The sequence below is a fragment of the Ranitomeya variabilis genome, chromosome 2 (genome assembly GCF_051348905.1).
Source record: "Ranitomeya variabilis isolate aRanVar5 chromosome 2, aRanVar5.hap1, whole genome shotgun sequence".
Taxonomy (NCBI): domain Eukaryota; kingdom Metazoa; phylum Chordata; class Amphibia; order Anura; family Dendrobatidae; genus Ranitomeya; species Ranitomeya variabilis.
The window spans coordinates 112,353,300-112,363,500 of NC_135233.1; the positions used below are offsets into that span (position 1 = coordinate 112,353,300).

Sequence of the window (10,201 nt, forward strand, 5' to 3'; positions counted from 1 at the left end):
TTATTCTTTATTTTACACATTAATATCGATCCCGATACCGATTCCCGATATCACAAAAGTATCGGATCTCAGTATCGGAATTCCGATACCGCAAATATCGGCCGATACCCGATACTTGCGGTATCGGAATGCTCAACACTATTCATTAGCTGCATATTTTTTTCTGGCCGTATAGTTCCCATCCCATAGTGCTCTCGTTTAAAGCTCTCTTGATGAATGTAGCAAGGCGACCGCCAAATATGTGCTTTCCTGTTTTCGTAGGATGCAACCCATCTCAACCAAGGAGTCCAACATACAGGTAATGCACTCCATGGTCAAGAAATTCAAAGTGTTGCTCATAGCACCAGTGACATAGCCAGCTGTTCACCTGTAGAATCCTGTAAATCTCTTTGGTCCATGTCATCCACTGGGTTATCCAGGACTTTGCTTTTATATGGCATTAAAGAGAACCTTGTAGCCATGCCCAAACAACACCGCTGGGCAGGACTTAAATATGGTACAGTAGACGAGGAGGCAGAAACAAAACACCAGATTTATTGAAAGACAAGATTATATGCCGGAAAATAAGACCAACAGTTACTGTAATGATAATAGCAATAATGGATACAAAGAGAGATAGCTGTAGCTTGTCACACAAGCTGAGCTCCAGCTATGGAAATACAAAGTTAAATATAAATAGCATTAACAATTTCAACAAACTGCTCTCTTCTAATTTCCTACTTGGTTTCCAAAAATCAGGCTGCGTTGCTACAGTGCCCTAGCTAAAGAATCCTGCTCTACATGCTAACACAGTTGAACACCAGTGTATCACTCACAGTTCTGTAGCACTTAGGAGAAAGTCTGATAGCTTCTGCTTTGTACAAATGTAGTGAAGCAGAGTTTGTTGTGTTGAGCTCTTCCTTCAGCTTAATGGATCCATCTTCTTCTGGCTTCAGGCAAGTCTCATTCCCACTCTCACTATTGAGGGATTACTGGTACCTCAGCATTGTTTCCTCTCTTAGATTACAGGTGCTCGGGGAGAACCATCTTGTCTGTGTGATGCGACTGTTTCCTTCTGGCATGGTTCTAGTGATTGGGCACTATCTTCTCTCTTGAAGCCGATAGTTAATTTTTCAGTCTCTCAGTGTTAGAATGCACTTATAGTCCTGTCTCTCTCTCGCAGGCACCATTCTCTCTCTTCACTTCCTGAACAGACTCTTCCTGCTTTCAGTTCAAACCAACACACAGCAAGCTGTAGGCGGGGAAAGGACTAGTCCATGTGCATACAAATCAGAGGGGAGCATCATCTCTCAAAGTCACAGTGTAATTCAGTTCTTGGCCCCCTACATTCCTCCCCACTTAAATGTGGCCATTCTCGGCCTTGCTGTATAGTCCAGGGAGAAGGATAAAAGAATCTTTGCAACAGCTTTTGCAGCAGTAGCCATAGCCCACAATACATACAGGTGGACCAAATGAACTGATCAGCTTTGTACCTATTTGGTGGAACCCCTGCATTAGATGTACTGGATCTCAGGAGGTCTTAAATGTCTTCGATGGGAACAGTAATGGTAGGACTGTTGTCTTTAGCGCAAAGATCGGACAGAGCCTAGGGCTCCTCTCCTCTGTGAACTGGCAATAGTTCTGTGTCAGGAATGTCGGCATCCACGGACTGGGGACCTTCTGCAGTCTTAGAAGCGGTCCAGCAGTTTTCACTAGAGTTACTGTCAAGGAAAGTCAGCCATGATGAAGGAACAGCAGGAGCCGCTCTAGGGACACATTTGGGATCTTCAGACTGCCATGGTTGTAATATATTCCTGTGTAGAGTTCTTGGATCAAATTCCTCATTTTGAACTTTGTACACTGGGTCATTGGGGTACACTCTCTTGATCACTTTGTATGGTTGCAGCTTCCAATGTTCACTCAGCTTGCCTTTGTGACGTCTTTCTCACACCAGAACCAGGCTGGAGTGGAACTTCCTGAATTGGAGGTTGGCTGTTATAAGTCTCCTCTTGTGACCTCTGGCCTGCTAGCCGGCGGATGGTCTTGAGCCGTCGCCAATGATCATTCATCCATGAGGAGCTAGATTGTTTGAATAGATACGCTGACTGTTCCAGATTTAGTTTGATGACTTCTGTGCTGACTCTACCAAACAGTTGAATGTATGGGGTATAACCCATGGTGGTTTGGACGCGATTGTTATAGTTCGAGTCCAATTCAGGCACATAGTCAGGCCAATGTGCTTTCTTTTCTTCTAATATTCTGAACATTTGAAGCAAAGTCCAGTTAAAGCACTTACAGACCCCATTCCCTTGGGGTTGTCCTGGGCCTTTTGATGCTGTACATTACATACAATTCTTCCATCACTTTACCCTGAAAACACACTCCCTGCTCTGAGTGGATCTGCTTCTGACTCCCATAAACTGGGATGAAATCTTGCCAGACAACTCACTCAGCTGACTCAGCTGTCTAGTCCGGAGTTGGGGTGACCACTGCAAAGTTGGAGAAGTGGTCAATCATTGCCAGGCAGCACTGTGGAACTATAGTTGATTGTCCCATGAGGAGGTAGTCTGTCATTAACACTTCAAGCGGTTCCTTGGGCTGTATGGTCTGTACAGGTGCCCTCTGTTCTGTGATTTTGGTAAGGTCACACATGCGGCACTTGAAGCAGGCTCTCTCAACTGTGGCATCCAGCTGTGAGCAATATTCATAATGCTGCAACCACTGGTAAGTCTTTCAAGGTCCGAAGTCTTCTTCGAACTCATGAGCTCCTTTGACAATTTCTCTTGCCGCGCTTTCGGGGATTACTGCTTGCCACCTTGTCTCTAAGTCAGCAGGCTTTTGCCACTTGCGGTATAAAACATCTCCTTGACTTCCAACTTGTCCCAATGACGCAGCACGGACTTCAACTCAGCATCTAGCTCAGCATTTTCTTCTTTGTTGGGTACTTTTTGCTGGGCTACCCAGCCTTTCACTATCTGAAACCCTGCATCTTCATTTTGTCCTCAACCCCATTCTTTGTTAGTTCTCCCTAGTGATTTGGGTAGAGAGCAGGCCCCCCCACTTGACTGTGTCACTTCTGTCAGGGGTGTGCATTTATGGAAGTCTGTAATTTCCTCTTCTTCCAGGTGTTCATCAAGGTCCCTTTCTGGACTTTTGAATGTTACCTGTCACGACTCTGTTGTCAGGTCCTGGCACTAGGGGCTCCTTCCCTGTCTGTTTGGGGGCACCTTAGCTTGCTTGCTCATCGGATTACTTCAGATGGTGAAGATGCCAGAGCCACGTACCTTACCTTAGCTCCTGAATCCGCCCTCAGTCTGTTCCTTTCCCCCACCCAGGGAAGAGGGAAGTAGTAGTGTACAGTAATACACCAAACAGACTAACAAGGTAATACCAACAGGGGTAACGAAAAATACCAAATATACAAATATACTCACACATAAAACAGAGGAATGCACCGGGGTATGGAGGATGGGGTTAAACCAAAGTAGGAGAAGAAAGGGAAATATCACACACTCAAAACCTAGCAACAGTAACAGATAAATCCACCAAACACCTTCTTCATTAATAACCAACAACAACCTCCAGCCATGCATCATAAGCTTTCTCTGATGATGGGTGCTAGCCAGGACTGAGTTTATATAGGAGATAGGAGTGGCTAAGTGCACAGCTGAGAGTCTTAACAATCCAGGAGCTCTCAACTGAGAAGATTTACTCCTGCAAATAAATTTACACAGTTTAATATGAAGGTGAAATCCTTCCAATCAGTGCAGGAGTAGGAGAAATCATACATAGCAGTCTTCTGGCTCCTCTCTGTCTCGGTTAACACGTGACATTACCCTTAACAGGCCATCAGCGTTGGTATTTTCCATGGCAAAGCGGTAGCGGATCAAGAAGTCAAATTTTACAAGATGAGCTACCCAATGCTGCCCCAGGGCTTCCAGCATGGCAGAGTCCAGATGGGCCAGTGGATTGTTGTCAGTCAGCACAAAGATCTTGGCCCCTGTCAGGTATTCCACAAAATTCTACTCATGGCTCACACCAAGACAAGGAGTTCCCGCTGGAAGAGCTGTAGTTGTGAGGATGTCGCTCCGTATACTGTAGGGACCTACTGGCATAGGCAATAACTCTTTTGTGCCTGTCTTATATCTGCTAAAGGACTGCTTGGGTCAATAGAGGCTGTTGTCAGTTTACAGGAGGAACGGCCTAACAAAATCTGCATAAACCAGGATGGGGGCCAATGTCAGGGCTTCTTTCAGAGTCTGGAATGCCTCCCAGTGCTTTTGTTCCCTGGGTATGCTTTGATTCTAGGGTACCCCATCTGTCCCTCTTAGCAGCTTGTTCAGAGGGTTCACTATTTTTGCATAGTACTTGATGAACTGTCAATAGTACCCAGCCAATCCAAGGAAGGCTTTCAACTTCCGCTCTGGGTGCTGGCCGTTGCTCTGTCACAGCTACTTTGTCTTGACAAGGCAGGACTCTGTCCTGTGACATCTTATGGCCCAGGTACTCAATCTTCTTCTTGGAAAGATGACACTTCTTTGGCTTTACCTTGAAGCCATGGGCCCGTAAATACCTGAGCTGAGTCTATTCAGATGTTCCTGAAAGGTAGCAGTGTAAACAATGATATCATCCAGGTATATCAGAATGGCTCAAAGTTCAGGTCACCCAGGCACTTCTCCATCAGCTGCTGGAATGTACCCGGTGCATTGGATAGTCCAAATTGCATGGATCACACTCACTTGCAGCCTACAAGGAAGTGTAAGCCACCCCACACGTGATAGCACATTGGAACTTGGAAACAATTTTCCTGTAAAGTACTGGGGCGTTAGGGAGCAGTAGCTCGGTCAAGAAAGGCCGTACTGGGGGGCCCACGGCACTTAAGGGGAGGCCGCCATGACGGGGTTACGTGGGACCTGGGGAGCTGGAGCAGTTTAGAGGGGGTACAGTGGTAAGGGTTAACTGGAATTTGAAGGGGTGGCTAAAGGGGCATTTTTTGAATGAAGGGGGTGGAACCAGGGGACTGCAGGGAGGGGGCACATAAAAAGGGGCACGCTCCTCAAGCAGGCATCCATTTTAGGTGCCTGCGTGACAAGTGTGGAATCTCCCGCCCACCCTCCCTTTTGATTAGGGTAATGGGGGGGGAAGTCGCCCATGAGGCTTTGGGTTCTGTTTTAAGAGGCGTTTAAGTGTATTTATTTTGTTCTGTGAATGCTGTTAGGTTATTGTCACGGCAGTTTGGCGGGGGTGGAGGTCCTCAAAGTCGGTGGAAATGGTAAATGGTGGTTCAATGGGGGGGGGATCTTGAGAGGTCAGATATAGCTTGGGGAAGCATTCATGCAGGGGGCATTCGTGCACTATTATTCGTGTACATTTTTTTTCAAAGTACTTTTTTTTCTAAGTATTCAGCAGTTATAACATGGCAGAATATAACAAGCATCTCTTCTCTCTTCATACAGGTAATATATCATTCATTCTTTGAACTGAAATATCCTGCATGTCTATTGCTCCATTCCCTGACAGCAAGCAAGCTTGAATGGTAATATATCATTCATTCTTTGAACTGAAATATCCTGCATGTCTATTGCTCCATTCCCTGACAGCAAGCAAGCTTGAATGGTAATATATCATTCATTCTTTGAACTGAAATATCCTGCATGTCTATTGCTCCATTCCCTGACAGCAAGCAAGCTTGAATGGTAATATATCATTCATTCTTTGAACTGAAATATCCTGCATGTCTATTGCTCCATTCCCTGACAGCAAGCAAGCTTGAATGGTAATATATCATTCATTCTTTGAACTGAAATATCCTGCATGTCTATTGCTCCATTCCCTGACAGCAAGCAAGCTTGAATGGTAATATATCATTCATTCTTTGAACTGAAATATCCTGCATGTCTATTGCTCCATTCCCTGACAGCAAGCAAGCTTGAATGGTAATATATCATTCATTCTTTGAACTGAAATATCCTGCATGTCTATTGCTCCATTCCCTGACAGCAAGCAAGCTTGAATGGTAATATATCATTCATTCTTTGAACTGAAATATCCTGCATGTCTATTGCTCCATTCCCTGACAGCAAGCAAGCTTGAATGGTAATATATCATTCATTCTTTGAACTGAAATATCCTGCATGTCTATTGCTCCATTCCCTGACAGCAAGCAAGCTTGAATGGTAATATATCATTCATTCTTTGAACTGAAATATCCTGCATGTCTATTGCTCCATTCCCTGACAGCAAGCAAGCTTGAATGGTAATATATCATTCATTCTTTGAACTGAAATATCCTGCATGTCTATTGCTCCATTCCCTGACAGCAAGCAAGCTTGAATGGTAATATATCATTCATTCTTTGAACTGAAATATCCTGCATGTCTATTGCTCCATTCCCTGACAGCAAGCAAGCTTGAATGGTAATATATCATTCATTCTTTGAACTGAAATATCCTGCATGTCTATTGCTCCATTCCCTGACAGCAAGCAAGCTTGAATGGTAATATATCATTCATTCTTTGAACTGAAATATCCTGCATGTCTATTGCTCCATTCCCTGACAGCAAGCAAGCTTGAATGGTAATATATCATTCATTCTTTGAACTGAAATATCCTGCATGTCTATTGCTCCATTCCCTGACAGCAAGCAAGCTTGAATGGTATCAGAGTCCTTCTACCTTCGGCATTGATTCCTGCTTATATCTATATTTGTTAGCCAGCTTGTTATGCAATTGTTTTTGTTTCTAGATATTTAATTCTATTCTGCTTGTCCTTATGCCAAGAGTTCGCATAACTGTTTTTCAAAGGGGTTTATGATCCATGTAGACCTGGACATTTGTTTATCTGATCACTACATTTATTGTGCCCTGCTGTCTCAATTGAGTTAGATTGATTGGTAACGAGAGGGGGGAAGACCAAAAAAAAAAAAAAAAAAAAAAAAAAAAAAAAAAAGTGAGATCTAAGAGCTGGCCACCTATAAATGTAGATATAGCTTGGGGAAGCATTCATGCAGGGGGCATTCGTGCACTATTATTCGTGTACATTTTTTTTCAAAGTACTTTTTTTTCTAAGTATTCAGCAGTTATAACATGGCAGAATATAACAAGCATCTCTTCTCTCTTCATACAGGTAATATATCATTCATTCTTTGAACTGAAATATCCTGCATGTCTATTGCTCCATTCCCTGACAGCAAGCAAGCTTGAATGGTAATATATCATTCATTCTTTGAACTGAAATATCCTGCATGTCTATTGCTCCATTCCCTGACAGCAAGCAAGCTTGAATGGTAATATATCATTCATTCTTTGAACTGAAATATCCTGCATGTCTATTGCTCCATTCCCTGACAGCAAGCAAGCTTGAATGGTATCAGAGTCCTTCTACCTTCGGCATTGATTCCTGCTTATATCTATATTTGTTAGCCAGCTTGTTATGCAATTGTTTTTGTTTCTAGATATTTAATTCTATTCTGCTTGTCCTTATGCCAAGAGTTCGCATAACTGTTTTTCAAAGGGGTTTATGATCCATGTAGACCTGGACATTTGTTTATCTGATCACTACATTTATTGTGCCCTGCTGTCTCAATTGAGTTAGATTGATTGGTAACGAGAGGGGGGAAGACCAAAAAAAAAAAAAAAAAAAAAAAAAAAAAAAAAAAGTGAGATCTAAGAGCTGGCCACCTATAAATGTAGATATAGCTTGGGGAAGCATTCATGCAGGGGGCATTCGTGCACTATTATTCGTGTACATTTTTTTTCAAAGTACTTTTTTTTCTAAGTATTCAGCAGTTATAACATGGCAGAATATAACAAGCATCTCTTCTCTCTTCATACAGGTAATATATCATTCATTCTTTGAACTGAAATATCCTGCATGTCTATTGCTCCATTCCCTGACAGCAAGCAAGCTTGAATGGTAATATATCATTCATTCTTTGAACTGAAATATCCTGCATGTCTATTGCTCCATTCCCTGACAGCAAGCAAGCTTGAATGGTAATATATCATTCATTCTTTGAACTGAAATATCCTGCATGTCTATTGCTCCATTCCCTGACAGCAAGCAAGCTTGAATGGTATCAGAGTCCTTCTACCTTCGGCATTGATTCCTGCTTATATCTATATTTGTTAGCCAGCTTGTTATGCAATTGTTTTTGTTTCTAGATATTTAATTCTATTCTGCTTGTCCTTATGCCAAGAGTTCGCATAACTGTTTTTCAAAGGGGTTTATGATCCATGTAGACCTGGACATTTGTTTATCTGATCACTACATTTATTGTGCCCTGCTGTCTCAATTGAGTTAGATTGATTGGTAACGAGAGGGGGGAAGACAAAAAAAAAAAAAAAAAAAAAAAAAAAAAAAAAAAAAGTGAGATCTAAGAGCTGGCCACCTATAAATGTAGATATAGCTTGGGGAAGCATTCATGCAGGGGGCATTCGTGCACTATTATTCGTGTACATTTTTTTTCAAAGTACTTTTTTTTCTAAGTATTCAGCAGTTATAACATGGCAGAATATAACAAGCATCTCTTCTCTCTTCATACAGGTAATATATCATTCATTCTTTGAACTGAAATATCCTGCATGTCTATTGCTCCATTCCCTGACAGCAAGCAAGCTTGAATGGTAATATATCATTCATTCTTTGAACTGAAATATCCTGCATGTCTATTGCTCCATTCCCTGACAGCAAGCAAGCTTGAATGGTAATATATCATTCATTCTTTGAACTGAAATATCCTGCATGTCTATTGCTCCATTCCCTGACAGCAAGCAAGCTTGAATGGTATCAGAGTCCTTCTACCTTCGGCATTGATTCCTGCTTATATCTATATTTGTTAGCCAGCTTGTTATGCAATTGTTTTTGTTTCTAGATATTTAATTCTATTCTGCTTGTCCTTATGCCAAGAGTTCGCATAACTGTTTTTCAAAGGGGTTTATGATCCATGTAGACCTGGACATTTGTTTATCTGATCACTACATTTATTGTGCCCTGCTGTCTCAATTGAGTTAGATTGATTGGTAACGAGAGGGGGGAAGACCAAAAAAAAAAAAAAAAAAAAAAAAAAAAAAAAAAAGTGAGATCTAAGAGCTGGCCACCTATAAATGTAGATATAGCTTGGGGAAGCATTCATGCAGGGGGCATTCGTGCACTATTATTCGTGTACATTTTTTTTCAAAGTACTTTTTTTTCTAAGTATTCAGCAGTTATAACATGGCAGAATATAACAAGCATCTCTTCTCTCTTCATACAGGTAATATATCATTCATTCTTTGAACTGAAATATCCTGCATGTCTATTGCTCCATTCCCTGACAGCAAGCAAGCTTGAATGGTAATATATCATTCATTCTTTGAACTGAAATATCCTGCATGTCTATTGCTCCATTCCCTGACAGCAAGCAAGCTTGAATGGTAATATATCATTCATTCTTTGAACTGAAATATCCTGCATGTCTATTGCTCCATTCCCTGACAGCAAGCAAGCTTGAATGGTATCAGAGTCCTTCTACCTTCGGCATTGATTCCTGCTTATATCTATATTTGTTAGCCAGCTTGTTATGCAATTGTTTTTGTTTCTAGATATTTAATTCTATTCTGCTTGTCCTTATGCCAAGAGTTCGCATAACTGTTTTTCAAAGGGGTTTATGATCCATGTAGACCTGGACATTTGTTTATCTGATCACTACATTTATTGTGCCCTGCTGTCTCAATTGAGTTAGATTGATTGGTAACGAGAGGGGGGAAGACCAAAAAAAAAAAAAAAAAAAAAAAAAAAAAAAAAAAGTGAGATCTAAGAGCTGGCCACCTATAAATGTAGATATAGCTTGGGGAAGCATTCATGCAGGGGGCATTCGTGCACTATTATTCGTGTACATTTTTTTTCAAAGTACTTTTTTTTCTAAGTATTCAGCAGTTATAACATGGCAGAATATAACAAGCATCTCTTCTCTCTTCATACAGGTAATATATCATTCATTCTTTGAACTGAAATATCCTGCATGTCTATTGCTCCATTCCCTGACAGCAAGCAAGCTTGAATGGTAATATATCATTCATTCTTTGAACTGAAATATCCTGCATGTCTATTGCTCCATTCCCTGACAGCAAGCAAGCTTGAATGGTAATATATCATTCATTCTTTGAACTGAAATATCCTGCATGTCTATTGCTCCATTCCCTGACAGCAAGCAAGCTTGAATGGTATCAGAGTCCTTCTACCT

At 41.5% G+C, this 10,201-nt stretch overlaps 1 long non-coding RNA gene across 1 annotated transcript in view; it reads right to left on the minus strand.

Moving 5' to 3' along the window:
• Positions 1-1,176, minus strand: part of LOC143809160 (uncharacterized) — a 66,279-nt gene extending 65,103 nt beyond the window's left edge. Inside the window, exon 1 of the long non-coding RNA XR_013222108.1 lies at positions 816-1,176. This is a non-coding gene — a long non-coding RNA (uncharacterized LOC143809160). The remainder of the gene's footprint in view (positions 1-815) is intronic.
• Positions 1,177-10,201: the final 9,025 nt, after the last annotated feature.